The 20,726-nt window shown below is 35.8% G+C and overlaps 2 non-coding genes across 2 annotated transcripts; both read left to right on the top strand.

Annotated features, from left to right (window-relative positions):
* The first annotated feature begins 16,000 nt into the window (after positions 1-16,000).
* Positions 16,001-16,074, top strand: TRNAP-UGG (transfer RNA proline (anticodon UGG)). Its single transcript has one exon. It is a non-coding gene; the product is annotated as a tRNA-Pro (tRNA).
* Positions 16,075-16,213: 139 nt separating this feature from the next.
* TRNAW-CCA (transfer RNA tryptophan (anticodon CCA)) lies at positions 16,214-16,287 on the top strand. The gene has a single exon. It is a non-coding gene; the product is annotated as a tRNA-Trp (tRNA).
* Positions 16,288-20,726: the final 4,439 nt, after the last annotated feature.

Genomic DNA, 20,726 nt, shown 5'->3' with positions numbered 1-20,726 from the left:
ACGAGGAAACTGTTATGATACTGAACCTCATGCCCTATCGAGCATCTTATCCCATCTTAAAGTTGGTTTATTCGGCAGCCGCAAATGCTACTCATTATAGGGATTTCGACAAAGCGAATTTATTTATTACTAAAGCCGAAGTCAGTAGGAGTACTATTATGAAGAAATTCAGACCTCGAGCTCGAGGACGTAGTTTCCCCATAAAAAAAAAGCATGTGTCATATAACAATTGTACTAAATATAGTAAAGAAATCTAAATAACCTTTAGATCCATCTAAGATTTCGATTCCCAGTAAAAAAAATATAGAATAGAAAAATATGGACAAAAAATAAATCCACTCGGTTTCAGACTTGGTACAACCCAAAACACCATTCCTTTTGGTTCGCACAACCAAAAAATTATTCTGAAGGTCTACAGGAAGATAAAAAAATAAGGGATTGTATCAAGAACTATATACAAAAGAATAGGAAAAAGGGCTCGAATAGAAAAATAGAATCAGACTCAAGTTCCGAAGTAATTACACATAATAGAAAAATGGACTCAGGTTCAAGTTCCGAAGTAATTACACATATAGAAATCCAAAAAGAAATCGATACGATCCACGTCATAATCCATATTGGATTCCCAAATTTATTAAAGAAAAAAGGAGCAATCGAAGAATTAGAGAAAGATCTACAAAAGGAAATTAACTCTGTAAACCAGAGATTTAATATTTCTATCGAAAAAGTTAAAGAACCTTATAGACAGCCTAACATTCTTGCAGAATATATAGCTTTCCAATTAAAAAATAGAGTTTCATTCCGAAAGGCAATGAAAAAAGCCATTGAATTAACTAAAAAAGCAGATATAAGGGGAGTAAAAGTAAAAATTGCGGGTCGTCTCGGAGGAAAAGAAATTGCACGCGCCGAATCTATTAAAAAGGGTAGACTTCCCCTCCAAACAATTCGCGCTAAAATTGATTATTGCTGCTATCCAATTCGGACTATCTATGGAGTATTAGGTGTAAAAATTTGGATATTCGTAGACGAAGAATAAGTAATCTTGTCTTCGGATTCTGTCCATTGATAGAATAAAAAATGACAAGAGACTTTTTTCCTGAAATCCCTGCAAAAGAAGAAATTATACCTCTTTCTATAAGATTTAATGAAAATTGATAAATCATTTAATATAATTGCTATGCTTAGTGTGTGACTCGTTATTTTTTTCTTTTTTTTAAGAAAAAAACTTAGTAATTATAGAAAATTAACTAATAACCAACCTATTGCTTCGTATTGTCGAGATCCTAACTAAGAAACAGTCACTATATGAATAAATACCTCTATCATAACATAAATGAGTAGATGTGTCATATAGTTGTAGCAACTGCAATTTTTTCTCTAAAAAAGAAAAGGGATTCTAGGTTGTGAAGCAAAACTAAAGGGATGTGGATAAAGGGAGGGATGATAGAAAGAAGGAAGAGGAAATAAATAAGATATAGGATTCCACTATGTATGGTCTATGAATTACATCATAAAAGGCAATGTGATAAAGCATCAATATAATAAAAATAATAGAGAATTAAAAATTGTAACTTGAAACAAGAACTACAAATTTAAAGCAATAATAAAGAGCCGCCCGGGTTAATAAAACTGAGAAAATTAACTCGGAAAGAAATTTTTTGGAAGCTCCGTTGCGGGATTCAGACCTAACCATTCAAGGAGAAGCAGTGGGAACGACAGAACCTATGATTCCATAGGATTTTATTGAAAAGAATCCTAACACTTCATTGGGTGGGATGGCGGAACAAACCAAAAAAATTGTCTTATTTGGTAAGTTTATAAATTAACAAATAAGACAGGAAAGAGTAAATATTCGCCCGCGAAATTCTTATTGAATTAGAATACTTTACCGCGATTCAATAAGAGTAAAAATAAGGATTTTTTTAAGAAGGATTACATTATCTATAAATATAGAATTTAGATAAATATACACACACATCTGGATATATTCTAGATCTTCTTTTTGACTATATATTATATTTTTCTGTTTTAACAAATTCAATATAAAAAAAACCGAACTTTTTCTATTATCTATTAATGTGTATCTATCCGTACCGTAATATTTTGGAATATTATGAATTAGAGAAATTTACATGCTTTCTGATTCCATTCGCGAGGAGCTGGATGAGAAGAAACTCTCATGTCCAGTTTTGCAGTAGAGATGGAACTAAGAAAGAGAACCATCGACTATAACCCCAAAAGAACCAGATTTCGCAAACAACATAGAGGAAGAATGAAAGGAAAATCCTGCCGAGGCAATCGTATTTGTTTTGGTAGATATGCTCTTCAAGCACTTGAACCCGCTTGGATCACGGCGAGACAGATAGAAGCAGGACGAAGAGCAATAACACGATATGCACGTCGTGGTGGAAAAATATGGGTACGTATATTTCCCGACAAACCGGTTACACTAAGACCCACGGAAACACGTATGGGCTCGGGAAAGGGGTCCCCCGAATATTGGGTATCCGTTGTTAAACCTGGTCGTATACTTTATGAAATGGGGGGAGTATCTGAAACTGTAGCTAGAGCAGCTATCTCCATAGCTGCCAGTAAAATGCCCATACGAAGTCAATTTATTCGATTAGAGATATAGAACCCTAAAAGGGGTATGGAAGATAAAAAAAAAATGCTCGGTTTTTCTTTCTGGAAAGACAATATTTCTTTCATCCTTTTGCATTGAAATAACAAATTGAAATCAAAATAATATGATTCAACCTCAGACCCTTTTAAATGTAGCAGATAATAGTGGAGCTCGAAAATTGATGTGTATTCGAGTCATAGGAGCTGCTGGTAATCAGCGATATGCTCGTATTGGTGATGTTATTGTTGCTGTAATCAAAGACGCATTGCCCCAAATGCCTCTAGAAAGATCCGAAGTAATTCGAGCTGTAATTGTACGTACATGTAAAGAGTTCAAATGCGAAGACGGTATAATAATCCGCTATGATGACAATGCTGCGGTTATAATTGATCAAAAAGGCAATCCAAAAGGAACTCGAGTTTTTGGCGCGATTGCCGAGGAATTGAGAGAATTGAATTTTACCAAAATAGTTTCATTAGCTCCTGAAGTATTATAAATACTAGTAGGCGAAATTGAGACCAAAGAATTAATTTAGTAGATTGTGTTTTACGTATATGTTTTAAAATCCAAAATGAAAAAAAAAAAAGAAAACATGTTGATTATAGAAAAATTAGGAGGAACCTAGAATTAGAGTCTTATGGGCAAGGACACTATTGCTGATTTACTAACCTCTATAAGAAATGCGGACATGAATAAAAAAGGAACAGTTCGAGTAGTATCTACAAATATTACCGAAAACATTGTTAAAATACTTCTACGAGAGGGTTTTATTGAAAGTGTTCGGAAACATCAGGAACGTAACAGATATTTCTTGGTTTCAACTTTGCGACATCAAAAGAGAAAGACTATAAAAGGAATATATAGAACAAGAACCTTTTTAAAGCGTATCAGCCGACCCGGCTTACGAATTTATACCAACTATCAAGGAATTCCTAAAGTTTTGGGTGGAATGGGAATTGCTATTCTTTCTACTTCTCGAGGAATAATGACAGATCGAGAAGCTCGACTAAACAGAATTGGGGGAGAAGTCTTATGTTATATATGGTAATCGCCCCGCCTATAGTGCTCGAATTCTATCTCGCCCTTCCTATTTTTAAAATAAAAATAGAAAAATAGGAGAAAAAAAATATGACAGAAAAAAAAAATAGGAGAGAAAAAAAAAACCCGAGAGAAGCAAAAGTAACTTTCGAAGGTTTAGTTACGGAAGCCCTACCCAATGGAATGTTCCGCGTTCGGCTAGAGAATGACACCATCATCCTAGGCTATATTTCAGGAAAGATACGGTCTAGTTCTATACGAATACTGATGGGGGATAGGGTCAAAATTGAAGTAAGTCGTTATGATTCAAGCAAGGGACGTATAATTTATAGACTTCCCCATAAGGATTCGAAGCGTATCGAAGACTCGAAGGATAGCGAAGATTTGAAGGATAGCGAAGATTTGAAGGATACCAAAGATTCAAAGGATTAGGTTTTTCTTTTTTTTTCTAGGGTAATAAATTCTAAGTTCTAAAATTCAAGCGAAGAGACTTATTTTTCCAAAAGATTAGATTCATAGTTTAAAAAAGGATACGGAAATATGAAAATAAGAGCTTCCGTTCGTAAAATTTGTACAAAATGTCGACTGATTCGTAGGCGTGGACGAATTAGAGTCATTTGCTCTAATCCGAAGCATAAACAAAGACAGGGGTAATCTTTCGAAAAAGAACTTTACTTTCTAAAAAGTAAAAAAAAGTACCCGCGGAAATGTTCCAATTCCAAATAAAATAATTTCATTTAAAATAATTAAAGTAAAGGGTTTATTTTACCCTGAAACGGATATCTTTGTATCTTTTTTTCTTTTTTTTATTTCTAACTCATATTTATGAGATAATAAAATATGGCAAAAGCTATACCAAAAATTGGTTCACGTAAGAAAGTGCGTATTGGTTTACGTAGGAATGCACGTTTTAGTTTACGGAAGAGTGCACGTAGAATAACAAAAGGGGTTATTCATGTTCAAGCTAGTTTCAACAATACCATTATAACTGTTACAGACCCACAAGGTCGGGTGGTTTTTTGGTCCTCGGCCGGTACTTGTGGATTCAAAAGCTCAAGAAAAGCATCACCCTATGCTGGTCAAAGAACAGCAGTAGATGCTATTCGTACAGTAGGTTTGCAACGAGCAGAAGTTATGGTAAAGGGCGCTGGTAGTGGAAGAGATGCCGCATTACGAGCCATTGCTAAAAGTGGTGTGCGATTAAGTTGTATACGCGATGTAACACCTATGCCGCATAATGGATGTCGACCGCCTAAAAAAAGACGTCTGTAAAAGAATTAACCCGCTTTCAACTTTCATTTCAAGAGAAATAAACGATTCAATGATAAAATAATAATACTAGTCTATTATGGTTCGAGAGGAGGTAGCAGGATCCACTCAAACACTACAGTGGAAGTGTGTTGAATCAAGAGTAGATAGTAAGCGCCTTTATTATGGTCGTTTCATTCTGTCCCCGCTTAGAAAAGGTCAAGCGGACACCGTCGGTATTGCCTTGCGAAGAGCTTTACTTGGAGAAATAGAAGGAACATGTATCACACGTGCAAAATTTGGGAGCGTGCCGCACGAGTATTCTACAATAGCAGGTATTGAAGAATCCGTACAAGAAATTTTACTAAATTTGAAAGAAATTGTATTGAGAAGTAATCTCTATGGAGTTAGAGACGCATCCATTTGCGTCAAAGGTCCTAGATACATAACTGCTCAAGATATCATCTTACCGCCTTCCGTAGAAATCGTTGATACGGCACAACCTATAGCTAACTTGACAGAGCCCATTGATTTCTGTATTGATTTACAGATCAAGAGAGATCGTGGATATCAGACAGAACTCAGAAAGAACTATCAAGATGGAAGTTATCCTATAGATGCTGTATCCATGCCTGTTCGAAATGTGAATTATAGTATTTTTTCTTGTGGGAATGGAAATGAAAAACACGAGATACTTTTTCTAGAAATATGGACTAATGGAAGTTTAACCCCTAAGGAAGCACTTTATGAGGCTTCTCGTAATTTGATTGATTTATTTCTTCCTTTTCTACACGCGGAGGAAGAGGGCGCTAGTTTCGAAGAAAATAAAAACAGGTTTACTCCACCCCTTTTTACTTTTCAAAAAAGATTAACTAATCTAAAGAAAAACAAAAAAGGAATTCCATTGAATTGTATTTTTATTGATCAATTAGAATTGACTTCTAGAACGTATAATTGTCTAAAAAGGGCCAATATACATACACTATTGGACCTTTTGAGTAAGACTGAAGAAGATCTTCTGAGAATTGACAGTTTTCGTATGGAAGATAGAAAACATATATGGGACACTCTAGAGAAGCATCTCCCAATTGATTTACTTAAGAATAAACTCTCGTTTTAAATCCATTGCAATTTTTTTTCTTCTTCTTTTTCGAGTTAGAATAAAAAGAAAACAATTTAGCATCTTTGGTACAATCTATATTTTCGCGAAATGGATCATAATAAAATGGATTTTAGGTATCTAGGGAAGATTCACTTGGAAGTAACTATTTCCTAGATACCTATGGTACTTCACGGTTGAATGAATCAAAAAATATCTAAAAAAGACCTAAAGTTAATGATTTATCAATGGGTAATGTTGCTCCAATACCTAACCAAAGAGCTACTACAGTACCGATTAAAAAAACGGTCGTAGCTACTGGGCGGCGAAATGGATTTTGGAATTTATTGACATTCTCTAGAAAAGGTACTGTCAATAAGCCTGTTGGCACAGAAACCATTAAAAGAACGCCCAATAACTTATTGGGTACCGTACGGAGTATTTGAAACACGGGAAAGAAGTACCACTCGGGTAATATTTCCAGAGGAGTTGCAAACGGATCTGCCGGTTCACCAATCATTGATGGCTCGAGAACCGCTAAACCTACATTACATGCAATAGTACCTAGAATTACTACTGGAAAAATATATAAAAGATCGTTGGGCCATGCGGGTTCCCCGTAATAATTATGTCCCATCCCTTTAGCTAATTTAGCTCTTAATACAGGATCATTTAAGTCTGGTTTCTTTGTTATTGGGATAGGTGAACTCTTTAGGATCCATCCCCCAAAGGAACCGGACATGAGAATTTATCATCATCCGGCTCGAGCAAGAGTGAAAGAAATAAGACCGCGGAAGATCCTTAATAGAATTAAGGTTTATAATGACTCAATGACTCTAGGCAAGAAAAGCTTTATCAGATTCTCTTTTCCGAAGTTGCACCTACAACTACTCATTGAAAATAATCCTATTCTTATGGGTAAATGCTCAATATCCAAGTGGGCTTACAAATTTGATCATGATCAATTGCTTTGTGGATTGTCTCATGTCTCTTGATTAGTTGGTATTTATCCCCTCAATATCGCAAGTTTCTTACCTCCAAACAAAATATTTACTTGTTACTAATAAAAAATCAAAAAGTTTAGCCTACATTCTTCCTTAGATCCCTTCTTTTACTCCGATAGTATTGCGGATCACAATCGATGCAAAGAAAATGAATGCATTTCCATACTATAATAAAAAGGTAAGTGTAATAAATAGAGAACTGGATCATGTCACATGACTTATTCCATTTCTACTCTATGGGATCTTACGGAGCCTGTTCATGGATGACATGGTTGCGGTATGATCATAGAAGATATTCTCCTCAAGTGAACCAGCCTATCCTTCCTAGGTAGGGGACTTACATGTTGATTGGATGCGGAGACACCTTTGGTTGTGAATTCTAATGTGGCAGATCCAATTCTTTATCTGCATGGCCAAATCAATAATTCAAGTCACACACTCCCATAATCCGCCTTTTTTCTTTCGTAAAATTAACTTCAACTATTTGTATTGTATAAAAATACTTTGGAGTTGAAGAGAAGTATCCAAATGACATGTGTTATTTTACAATAACCCATGCTTGTAGCAATGAAATACCAAAACCTACCCGATATGATATATGATAATTATAATTCTCTATGATATGCCTTCCCTATAAAGGACCCGAAATACCTTGCTTACGTATCATTGGAAAGTGCATTAACATAAATACGGCAGTAAGCAGAGGCAGTACAAAGGTATGTAAACTATAAAAACGAGTCAAAGTGGATTGGCCCACACTAGCACTTCCGCGTAATAACTCCACTAAAGGCGATCCTATTACCGGAATGGCGTCAGGTACACCTGTCACAATTTTGACTGCCCAATAGCCAATTTGATCCCAAGGCAAAGAATAACCAGTTACACCAAATGATGCAGTCAAAACAGCCAAAACCACACCTGTGACCCAAGTTAATTCGCGGGGTTTTTTAAATCCCCCTGTGAGATACACACGAAATACATGCAGGATCATCATTAAAACCATCATACTTGCTGACCATCGATGAACTGATCGGATTAACCAACCAAAGTTGGCCTCGGTCATTATGTATTGAACCGAGGAAAAAGCCTCTGTAACGGTTGGTCGGTAGTAAAAAGTCATAGCAAAACCGGTAGCGACTTGTACTAGAAAACAAGTAAGTGTAATTCCCCCTAAACAATAAAATATGTTGACATGGGGAGGAACATATTTACTAGTTATATCATCTGCAATTGCCTGAATCTCAAGACGTTCCTCAAACCAATCATATACTTTATTGAGATAGGTAACTAACCCGAGTCCCCCTCTAAGAGCCGTATATGAAAATTTCATCTCGTACGGCTCAAGCAGAAACACAAAAATTTTCAACGAATATTAGAAAAAAGGTTCAAAACTTCATCAGCCACTGAATTGGGTCGATTTGCCTTGAAGATATCAAATAAGAAAAATCCGGAATATCTTCTTTGTGATGATAATGCCAAAAAATCTCAAGTTGGCGCGTCTTTCTTTCTTCCTTTCCCTTATGTTGGTCATTAGAGGCTTCTTGACTTTTCTCTTCCCTATAAAGGATTTGTTTTTTTATGCGTAATATAGAAATTATCTTGTTGAGATCCTATGAATCAGTTCAATTAAAACCTTAGATTCATACTAGAGCCACGATGATTTAGTCTCAAGCTAAACAAAAGGCAAGGGTTCTTCGAATAAGAACCGCTTGATAATCATTTATTGAATCAGTGTAATGACTCGACAAAATCGAGAGAAAAAAAGTTGTCTTTTGGGCAAACAAAATTGGAAGGAAGAAAATTTCTTTTTTATTTTTATTTAAGAACTACTTGAATTTTTCAGTCTGGTTGCGAGGTCTTAATAGTGAGTATGAATCATAGTTCCATTTTTTTTTGATCCACTCTATCTATTTCGTGTTCCAGATACTAGAATAAATAATATCTGACGAATTAGAATCATCTTGATAGAGATAACAGGCCCTTTCTATGTATTATCAATAGGATCAATTCTAACAAGTCACACACTCATATTCCAGAGATACCGAAACAAAAAAATTCCGCGGTCGAACTACCATAATATCTAGAAATGTAGATCTTAAACTAGAAAGGCTTTTTTGGATGGAAAAACTCTGACTTCCTAGTTTTAGTTAGTAGAAACCTAATTGGTTAAAATTCCGTCCAGTAAAACGGAAGAATTATAAATTTCTAAAATGATAGATAGGAATATAGCGAATAAAGCCATTGCGATCCCCATAAAAGGAGTAGTCCCCCAACCCGGGGCGACTTTCCCATATTCCGAATTCAAGGGTTTCAGTAAACTACCTGCACCAGTTCGTTTTGGCCTAGGTTTAGAACTATCTTCAACGGTTTGTGTAGCCATAAATTCTATTTAATCATTGGTGTTGACTTTGTATACTATTCCGTTGTAGTTGTAAATACACGATCTTTTCGTAGATCCATTGTAATCTTGAAATTCTATAAAAATGGAAACAGCAACTTTAGTCGCCATCTCCATATCTGGTTTACTTGTAAGCTTTACTGGGTATGCCTTATATACCGCGTTTGGGCAACCCTCTCAACAATTAAGAGATCCATTCGAAGAACACGGAGACTAATTTAAGTAAGAAGTCTCCCAGATAGGGGGACTTCTTACTTAAATGAAATTATTTTATTCTTTTAGTTGGAGTTGGTGGAACCTTAGGTGGTTCTCGGAAGAAGATAGCGAAAAAAATTATCCCTAAAGTCGAAACTAAAAGGAACGTATAAACCAATGCTTCCATAGATTCGATCCTGGTTTATTTACAATTATAACTTCCACACCTATTCATTTGTCATTTGGGATAATTTCCCATATAAAGAAAGAAAAAGAGTCAAAGAAAGGATGGGAGATGTTTCCCATGTCAAATCAAAAAAGAGAGGTGAAAGATACTATAACAATGTGTATCAAACTGCCTGTTTCCTTGTAGTTGGATCTCCCACTTTTTGGAATGTTCCAAATTCCACTTGAGCATCCAAATCTGGATCAATACCAGCAAAAACATCTCGGAACAATGTTCTAGCGCCATGCCAAATGTGTCCGAAAAAGAAGAGCAAAGCAAAGGTAGCATGACCAAAAGTGAACCAACCCCTTGGACTGCTGCGAAAAACACCATCAGATTTCAAAGTAGCCCGGTCTAATTCAAAAATTTCCCCTAATTGAGAACGCCTCGCATATTTTTTTACAGTAGCAGGATCAGAATAACTTACTCCATTAAGTTCGCCACCATAGAACTCCACCGTTACACCTACTTGTTCAACACTATATTTGGATTCTGCTCTTCTAAAAGGAACGTCTGCTCTAACAATTCCCTCCTCATCTACCAAAACAACCGGAAATGTTTCAAAAAAAGTAGGCATACGGCGTACAAAAAGCTCACGTCCTTCTTTATCTCTAAAGACGGGATGTCCTAACCATCCAACAGCTATTCCATCCCCATTGTCCATTGAGCCTGCTCTGAATAATCCCCCTTTTGCCGGATTATTACCAATATAATCATAAAAGGCTAATTTTTCGGGAATTTTAGACCAAGCTTCTGATAAACTAAGATTTTCGGCTAAACCATTGCTAACTCTTCGATATATTTCTTGCTGAAAGTATCCCTGATCCCACTGATAACGAGTAGGCCCAAATAATTCGATTGGGGTCGTTGCTGACCCATACCACATAGTTCCAGCAACTACGAAAGCTGCAAAAAAAACAGCAGCGATACTACTGGAAAGTACAGTTTCAATATTGCCCATACGTAATCCTTTATATAGACGTTGAGGCGGACGGACACTAAGATGGAATAAGCCCGCTAATATACCCAATGTACCCGCAGCAATATGATGAGAAGCTATTCCCCCCGGAACAAAAGGATCAAAACCTTCTGCACCCCACGCTGGATTTACAGCTTGTACTTTTCCAGTTAGTCCATAAGGATCGGATACCCATATCCCAGGACCATACAAACCCGTTACATGAAATGCCCCAAAGCCAAAGCAAGCCACCCCTGCAAGAAATAAATGAATTCCAAAGATCTTGGGCAAATCCAAAGAGGGTTTTCCCGTCCGCTCATCAGAGAATATTTCTAGGTCCCAATATACCCAATGCCAGATCGCTGCCAAGAAACACAAGCCAGAAAACACAATATGCGTACCTGCCACACCTTCATAACTCCAAATACCCGGATTTGTTACAGTTCCTCCTGAAATACTCCAACCACCCCACGAATCCGTTATTCCTAAACGAGTCATGAAGGGAATTACGAACATACCTTGTCTCCACATTGGATCCAGAACAGGATCAGAGGGATCAAAAACTGCTAATTCGTATAAAGCCATTGAGCCAGCCCAACCAGAAACTAGAGCTGTGTGCATTATATGCACCGCAAGCAATCGACCCGGATCATTCAATACGACAGTATGAACACGATACCAAGGCAAACCCATGGAAATACCCCTTTAGCAAAGAAAAATAGACACGATGTCGCTTTATTTTATCGCATTGAAAAAGACTATCCATATCCTATGTACCTAACCCTTCTAGGGGATTCTGTGTCAGAAAGCGCGAATATTTATTTCATTCCATTAAAAATAAGAAGCCAATTCTGTTCATAAGAAGAAAGAGAAGCAGATCTATTCTATACTCGATAAGTGCCAATATGCAATGGGTAACTTGGCCAATTTGGAAAAAACGAAGAATAGATCGCTACCCCTCTTTGTTTAGCATTCAAATCACCCATTCCCTTTTCTTTATTCAATCTGTCTTACATTCCTTATATGTATAACCTTTCAATCTACGTATTAATAGAATCTATAATATTCATATAGAATAAGAATAAAAATTAAGACAATAAACTGCGGATTCTTTCTTTCTGTTCCATTCTTACGTTTCCATATTAAAGTGTGGTTTTCTTACTTAAATTTAATAATATTAATCTAATATGCCCATTGGTGTTCCAAAAGTACCTTACCGGATTCCTGGAGATGAAGAAGCGACTTGGGTTGACTTATACAATGTTATGTATCGAGAAAGGACACTTTTTTTAGGTCAAGAGATTCGTTGCGAGATCACGAATCATATTACAGGTCTCATGGTATATCTGAGTATAGAAGATGGAATTAGTGATATTTTTTTGTTTATAAACTCCCCAGGCGGGTGGCTAATCTCAGGAATGGCTATTTTTGATACGATGCAAACGGTGACACCAGATATATATACAATATGCCTCGGAATAGCCGCCTCCATGGCGTCCTTCATTCTGCTTGGAGGAGAACCCACCAAGCGTATAGCATTCCCTCACGCGAGGATTATGCTTCACCAACCTGCTAGTGCTTATTATCGGGCAAGGACACCAGAATTTTTACTAGAAGTAGAAGAGTTACACAAAGTTCGCGAAATGATCACAAGGGTTTATGCAGTAAGAACAGGCAAGCCTTTTTGGGTTGTATCCGAAGACATGGAAAGGGATGTTTTTATGTCAGCAGACGAAGCCAAAGCTTATGGACTTGTCGATATTGTAGGGGATGAAATGATTGACAAGCACTGCGATACTGATCCAGTGTGGTTTCCAGAAATGTTTAAGGATTGGTAGTGTCCGGATTTCTTGTAAAGTTATTTCACAGCTAAATTCGTGTTTTCCTCGATTTAATAGAAAATAGAAAGACTTCATGATGAGCAATCATCAGGTTAAGATGGATCTAAACCAATCCATTTTTTTCTATATACATACAACATGCCGACGGTTAAACAACTTATTAGAAACGCAAGACAGCCAATACGAAATGCTCGAAAAACGGCCGCGCTTAAAGGATGCCCTCAGCGTCGAGGAACATGTGCTAGGGTGTATGTGCGACTCGTTCAGATCATGACTTCAAACAAATATAAAAAAAATTGAAGTATCCATGATTAGTACCAATGAATAGGATATAGCTTCTCTATCCTAGATTTCTATGGTATATGGAATTTATGGTTTCCTTTGGTGCAAATCCAATTATCTAAATTGGAAATAAGAAGCAATTCTCCCATTGGTAGCAAATGGTTATCCATTAAGCGGAGGAAATAGTAATAAAAAGAAAAAGGCTTATGCTCCTTTATCTTAAAAGAACGGACTAACAGGGTCAGCTACTTAGCCAACTTTCATAATTAAATACCGTCACTGTATGGATAACTCTTATTGTGAAAAGAGCTATTTACTCTATAATGGATAGGTAGAGCCAAAGAATGTGGACTATACAAGTTCGCAATACCTTTTGATGAAAGAAAGGGCTCCGGTGTATAGAGAGGGCCTCACCGTTTAAAAGGGAACCATAGAAACGATGGAACCCACTATTTTTTTTAGTATTATTAGAATGAATTTGTTATTTCGTATAGAAATAACTGAACGGAGTGGAATAAAAAATCGTGGTTGGGAAGGTTACTATAGCAAAAGCCATTGGAATTAATATTTTATATATCGGAATAATTAGTTTTGTTATTAATGAGAAAAAGGGTGGCTAAAAGAAGAGAAATCATTAGTTATTCATTAAGGTTAATTTGATTCAATGACCAGAGTTCCGCGAGGATATATAGCCCGGAGACGACGAACAAAAATGCGTTCATTTGCCTCAAACTTTAGAGGGGCTCATTTAAGACTTAATCGAATGATTACCCAACAGGTAAAAAGAGCTTTTGTTTCCTCTCATCGAGATAGAGGTAGGCAAAAGAGGGATTTTCGTCGTTTGTGGATCACTCGGATAAACGCAGCAACGCGGGTATATAAAGTATTCGATAGTTATAGTAAATTAATACACAACCTGTACAAGAAGAAATTGATTCTTAATCGTAAAATGCTTGCACAAGTAGCTGTATCAAATCCAAATAATCTTTACACGATTTCCAATAAAATAAAGATCATCAATTAAAGGTATAAATAAAGTAATATACTGGAATAATAAAAGATGAATTCCCGGAGAGGGAACTCCGGGAAGATACAATAAATTAAGATTAAGTGGTAGGAATCAACGAGCTGGATTACTTTCTTTATAATATATATAGGTCTGGCCCTTTCGAATTCGAATAAAACATCAACAATCGGAACTTAAGTTCCGGTTGTTGTTTCTTAAATTTTGGTTGTTGTTTCTTAAGTTTCGATTGGAATTGTACTTTTGCGTTAATTGAGGAATATGTCTATTTTTTCTGGGTCTAGAACCTGTAATTATTGAAATTGACTGGGCTTGAAATTGCTTTTCGTTCTCATAGTTACGAAACGGTAAGAAAGATAAAATACGAGCCTGTTTTATAGCAAGAGTAATTAATCGTTGTTGTTTCAAGGTTAATCTATTTATTCGTCTCGATAATATTTTTCCTTGTTCACTAATAAATCTATTAATTAAACTCATGTTTCTATAATCAATTCGATCTCCCGGGCCAATCCGGGGACGCCTACGAAAAGGTTGTTTAGATTTACGAAAAGGTTGCTTGAATTTACGAAAAGTTTGCTTGGATTTACGAAAGGGTTGCTTGGATTTATTAAAAGTTTGCTTGGATTTACTAAAGGGTTGCTTAGATTTAAGAAAAGGTTGTTTAGATGTATACATGATTTATTCCTTATTTAAAATTTGAAAATTTGAAAATTCACTTCTTTATTTTATTAATTTAGGATCCAGAAGAAGTAGTTTTTCTTTGATCCATATCTTATTTGATTCATATTATAGTATATGAATACCCTCTATACATATGAAATAATATCTACCGGAAATCAGATGAGTTGATTTGTATTTTGTATTCTATACTATGTTTTCTTTATATATTAAATATGAAGTTCTTACTCTTTCTGTTGTTTGGAAAGATCAAACACACGATGTTCCTATTTCTTTATTTCGTGATGAGTCGTATGCTTGCGACAATAACGACAAAATTTTTTGAATTCTAATTGTCCGGGTGTATTGTGGCGATTCTTTTGAGTACTATATCTAGAAATCCCCGTCGATTCCTCATTGGCACCTTTTCGAACACAACTGATGCATTCCAAAATAACTCTGATTCTAACATCTTTTCCCTTGGCCATGAACCTCCTTTTCTTTTTGGATTGACTTAACTTAATTCTTCTACTTATTCTTTTATTCTTCTATTTTGAATCCGAAGAAGAAGAATAAAATTCATTAGAATAATTTTTTTTTATTCTTTAATTAAGTAATAAAAAATAGAGAAATAATTAAAGAATACAATCCTTGTCGAATTAGCAAAGATTTTGGTTCGAAATCCTTTCATTTAATTAGCCAGCCCCGCCTTTTCTATGCTCTGATTTCTGAGGCCTTATTTAGCTTGGGTACCCCTTTAAATTGAATTTCTATTTTCAAAAATGGGGTTTACCAAATTTTTAATGACTCTGAGGTTCAACCCAATCCATCTTTTCTTTCTTTTTCCTTCCGATACTAAAAAAAGATTGAAAAGGATCAAATTTTGTCATATCACGAAGAAATCTATCCCTCCCATAGCAATAACTAGAATTAAAAAAAAGGGAATGACAAAGCATCTGGGAATAAACGATTAATTTCTATCAATAAACCTGCTAAAGCACCAAACCATAGAGTACTTAGCACGGGTGCTACAGAGAGATATGTTTTTATATCCCGCATTGAAAATCCTCCTTCCTTGTTGGAATACATATATGATCATAAACTCTTGCCCAAGATTGTTATGCTATATATAAAATGAACCATATCGACGAAATTTTCCTATCCCTAAAAAAGAAAAAGATGACCCCTTCTTCCTATATATTACCAAGGAAAAGTAATCCTTCTTTTATAGGCGAAATTATATTGGATTTTATATGTATATAATTCCTTAATTATATGAGACCAAAAAGAAGAAATGACACGAGGGTTCTATATATAGATAGAGAAAGAAAGAAGAAGAAAATTATGATGTGGAAAAGAAGACAGGAATTGTGTACAATGGCATTGTACAACAATTTAATTTGGAAAAGGGATGTAGCGCAGCTTGGTAGCGCGTTTGTTTTGGGTACAAAATGTCACAGGTTCAAATCCTGTCATCCCTACCTATTACTTCTTTCTTCTTTATAGGCAGTAGCGACGAGATCAATTAAAGTAAAGTGGGTATAACTTGAATTTGTGGAGACTATACGTACGTGAGATACATTAGGAATAGAAAAAGATTTTCTTTTTGAATGAATGAAAGCGCTCTTAGTTCAGTTCGGTAGAACGCGGGTCTCCAAAACCCGATGTCGTAGGTTCAAATCCTACAGAGCGTGATTCCATCTATTTTATGTCGAAGCAGAGTAAAATAACTTAACAAAATTGAATTGTAACTCCAATTTCAATTTGACCTCCTCTCTGGTCTGGAGGAGGTCAATCAAAAAAAAAAAATGACTCAATCAAAGATCCAACTGATCCCCACGCCTGTATTGCAAATACGCAGTCACGAATAATCCCGCTAAAGTAATAGGAATTAGGCCTAAGACGATTCCAAATAGAAAAACTTCAATCATTTCGATTTGTTCGAGGGGATAAAAAAAGAGGTACGATCTATCCCTAAATAGTACTCTAAATTATCCACGAATCTCAATGACCAAGAAAAGAATTCCTAATTAGTCTGGAAAAGAGTCGTAGAATGCCAGGAATCCCAAAGAAAGATTTTTCTTTTCTGAATTATAATTATTCAGTCAATTCAAATAAGGCGTATCTTGTTCAAGCCAATAAATAGAGCTGGGGTTATAGTTAAAGCAGCCAGTAGAAAACCAAAATAACTAGTTAAAGTAAGCATGAAAGAGTTAAATTCCATTTATTTTTTTTTACTACACTACATATGTTGGTAAAGCATTTACCTAAGTTATGGAAAATTCATAATTCATCAGTTATTTTAGATAATACTAAAAAACAAGATAGAGTAAGATACAGAAGTGTAAAAGAAAGTGGATTCATCAGATGATACATGAGTCCCTAATTCCGAATCAAGAGATTTGTTGTGGAATTTGTCAATTGAGTAAAGTAATAATATTAAGAACTAGATCATCTAACCCCATTGAATGAAAAAAAGAAATTCAATTTTCAGGGAAATTTTTGAATAAGAGATAAATAAACAATTGAATTTGAAAAAAAAAACTTCTTTCTATTTTGGATAATTTCTTTTTCAATAGGACCCTCTTTTTGGAGTGAACGATCGAATATTCCCCTATTCCTTCTTATTTTAACTGATTGTATTCCATATGGAATAAGAGGAGAACAAAAGCATTCCACGACCTGCCAAGGGGCTGTTAAAAAAAAAAAAAAAAGAAAGCTCTTCCTTGAATTTACTTTATTTTTATTCCTTTTTCGAACTCCAACCAAAGTAGATTCGAAGACGAGTCACTTCAATTATCCTTTTAAGTTCTATTCTATCTTCTGTCTTTCCCTATTTCATCTCGTAAAGTTCCGCGCTCGCAGTTTGGTCAAGAAAGTTAGACCTAATCCAACAAACAATACAAGGATGAATTACGAATTATGAAAGGATAGATTTCACATATACTTGTCCTTGTATTGTGTCAGTATGAGAATATCCTTCCTAAATTATTTATCCAAACCTATTGATCATTAACTTAGATTTTCCCAAGATTTTGGCTGCTATTCCGAATTACTCTATTATTCCGAAGCCAATGAAAAGTAAGTAGAACCTACAAAAATGGGGTTTTCTATTGATGCCTTGAATAACATATAGCTTACCTATAGACAAAAAAAAAATAAAAAAGTAATTATGTTTCGGAACCAGGCAAAACCAGATTGCTGTGCCATAGGAAGGATAGCTATACTAATTCGGTATACTCAAAATACACCTTTGGTACAAAATTGACAATCTCACAAGGATGAAATATCAGTAATTTTCTATTTACTGGTCGATCCCATCTTTTACGGAATCAATTCCTTTTTTGAATGTACAAAAATTTTGGGAGTTCAGCATGTCTGGAAGCACGGGAGAACGTTCTTTTGCTGATATTATTACCAGTATTCGATACTGGGTTATTCATAGCATTACTATACCTTCCCTATTCATTGCGGGTTGGTTATTTGTCAGTACGGGTTTAGCTTATGACGTGTTTGGAAGTCCTAGGCCAAACGAGTATTTCACGGAAAGCCGACAAGGAATTCCGTTAATAACCGACCGTTTTGATTCTTTAGAACAACTCGATGAATTTAGTAGATCCTTTTAGGAGGCCCTCAATGACCATAGATCGAACCTATCCTATTTTTACAGTGCGATGGCTGGCTATTCACGGACTAGCTGTACCTACTGTTTTTTTCTTGGGATCAATATCAGCAATGCAGTTCATCCAACGATAAAACAAATTCCAACTATAGAACTATGACACAATCAAACCCGAATGAACAAAATGTTGAATTGAATCGTACCAGTCTATACTGGGGTTTATTACTCATTTTTGTACTTGCTGTTTTATTTTCCAATTACTTCTTCAATTGAGAGAAAGAAAGAGACTAATAAGAATTCTCTTATCCCATTTGGAAGGATACCATCCTTATAACTACCCATGACTGTTTTTGTCTCTAGCATGACCAATTGATAAAATGTGGAGGAAAGTAGGGGAAATGGCCGATACTACTGGAAGAATTCCTCTTTGGCTGATAGGTACTGTAGCTGGTATTGCTGTGATTGGTTTAGTAGGTGTTTTCTTTTATGGTTCATATTCTGGATTGGGTTCATCTCTATAGTAATCGGAGGGACCAGATTGTAAACATGAAAAAGTAGGAGCTTAGCGGGTCCTTACCCCCCTTTATCTGATTAGAGCGGAAAGGACCCGCGGAATTTTTATTTTACTCTTATAACGCGAATTGAATCTATTCGATTCACTCTTATGAAGCAACAAGAAAAAGAGATCACTCGAGGATCCAATATCTTATTCCACGAAGGAAGTATCCTGAAAATCCTTGATTTAGTTTCGAGTAATAAACTAATAAAACCTTAATCAAAACTATTCAACTAGCCTAAAAATAAAAAAACCTTCAATGGAAGAGTTTACTTTTTTTTTGCAAAATTTCTGTAAATTTGAAGTTGAACTTAATTAAACAAGCCAAGCAATTTGCTCACAATCACAAGAAATTTTTCCCCCGCCATATTTTCTTCCCCTCTGTTTGTCCACTACCTCGGCTAAACCTAAGCAAAAGAAAAAGAGGTCCAAGAGACAGACCCGAATAAAGAAGAAATAGTAATCTTTGACGAATTAGGAAGAAAAAGGATTCTTATTTTGATACAAGAAGAATCGGCACAAGAAAAAGGCTTTTTCTTGTGCCGAATAGACGATTAAGAAGACCTGCAATCCCTCCGAAAAAGAAGAAATTTTAATTTGATTGTTCTCGCCTTTGCCTTGGATTCTCTTCTTTTGCATGGGATATAAATAAGGAATTCCAGACATCTCATAAACAAAAAGCAGTCTAAACAAAAAAAGGATTTCCAAAATAGATCATAGATAATTCTAGCAATTGCCAATAAATCGAGGCTTTTTACCAACTTGATGGTAAGAAATCCCGGGACCTAGAAATTCATTTCGTACAATTGAACCTTTTCAAACTGTTTCTTTTTGAGAACCAAAAAAACTTGTGCCAAAATAACGGATGCGAAGAAGAACAAAAGGCCTTGGACACGTAATGGATCCTGAAGCACGATTTCTGCGTCCCCCTGACCAAAACCTCCCACATTAGGATTGCTTGTTAATGGTTGATCAAGCTTGATGGATTCCCCCTCTGAAACAAGAAGTTCTGGTCCGGGAGGTATAATATCAATCACATTGGCGTCCATCTGATGCATCAACTATGGATATTTCATACCCCCCCTTTTCTTTACGTAGTATTTTTCTTACTATACCTGTTGACGTAGCATTATAGACTGTATTGTTACTCTTGCTACCATCAGGATAGATCTGTCCTCTTCCTCGGTTTCCCCCTACATATATGGGATATTTTAAGAAATGAGCATCTTTCTTCGTAGCAGGATCAGGGGAAAGAATGGGAAAGACAATTTCACTATATTTCTTACCGGGAACAGGGCCTATCACAAGAATGTTTTTTTTATCGGGACGATAACTCTGAAAAGCAAGATTTCCTATCTTTTCTTTTAACTCAGGGGAAATACGATCGGGCGGCGCTAATTCGAATCCCTCGGGCAAAATAAGAACAGCACCTACATTCAACCCTCCCTTTTTTCCATTAGCAAGAACTTGTTTCAATTGCATATCATAAGGAATTCGAAGAACTGCTTCAAATACAGTATCGGGAAGCACAGCTTGGGGAACTTCAATATCGACGGGCTTGCTAGCTAAATGGCAATTGGCACATACAATTCGTCCAGTTGCTTCTCGTGGGTTTTCATAACCCTGCTGCGCAAAAATGGGATATGCATTTGAAATAGATGTCCGAGTTATTACGTATATCATGATCGATACAGAAATCGATCGAGTTATCTGTTCCTTTACCCAAGAAAAAGTATTTCTATTTTCCATGTCCAATCGCAGATCCCAGAATTTCTACAATAAATTAGATAGGTAGCTAAGCTAATCTAGTTCCCTATACACGAATCTGTTGTCATTCTACTGCAACAGTTGTACTGCAATGATGAATACCTTAAAGTAGGTATAAATAGAAAGAATTTTGCTAAAATGGAAAAGGGCTTTCTTTCTAAAAAAAGATGCTTGCTAATTTGATTAAT

Source organism: Triticum urartu, unplaced genomic scaffold (genome assembly GCF_056163025.1).
Source record: "Triticum urartu cultivar PI428250 unplaced genomic scaffold, HENAU_Tu73 scaffold2, whole genome shotgun sequence".
Classification (NCBI taxonomy): Eukaryota; Viridiplantae; Streptophyta; class Magnoliopsida; order Poales; family Poaceae; genus Triticum; species Triticum urartu.
The sequence above is the reverse complement of the archived record's forward strand: the minus strand, read 5'-3'. Positions and strand labels throughout refer to the sequence as shown.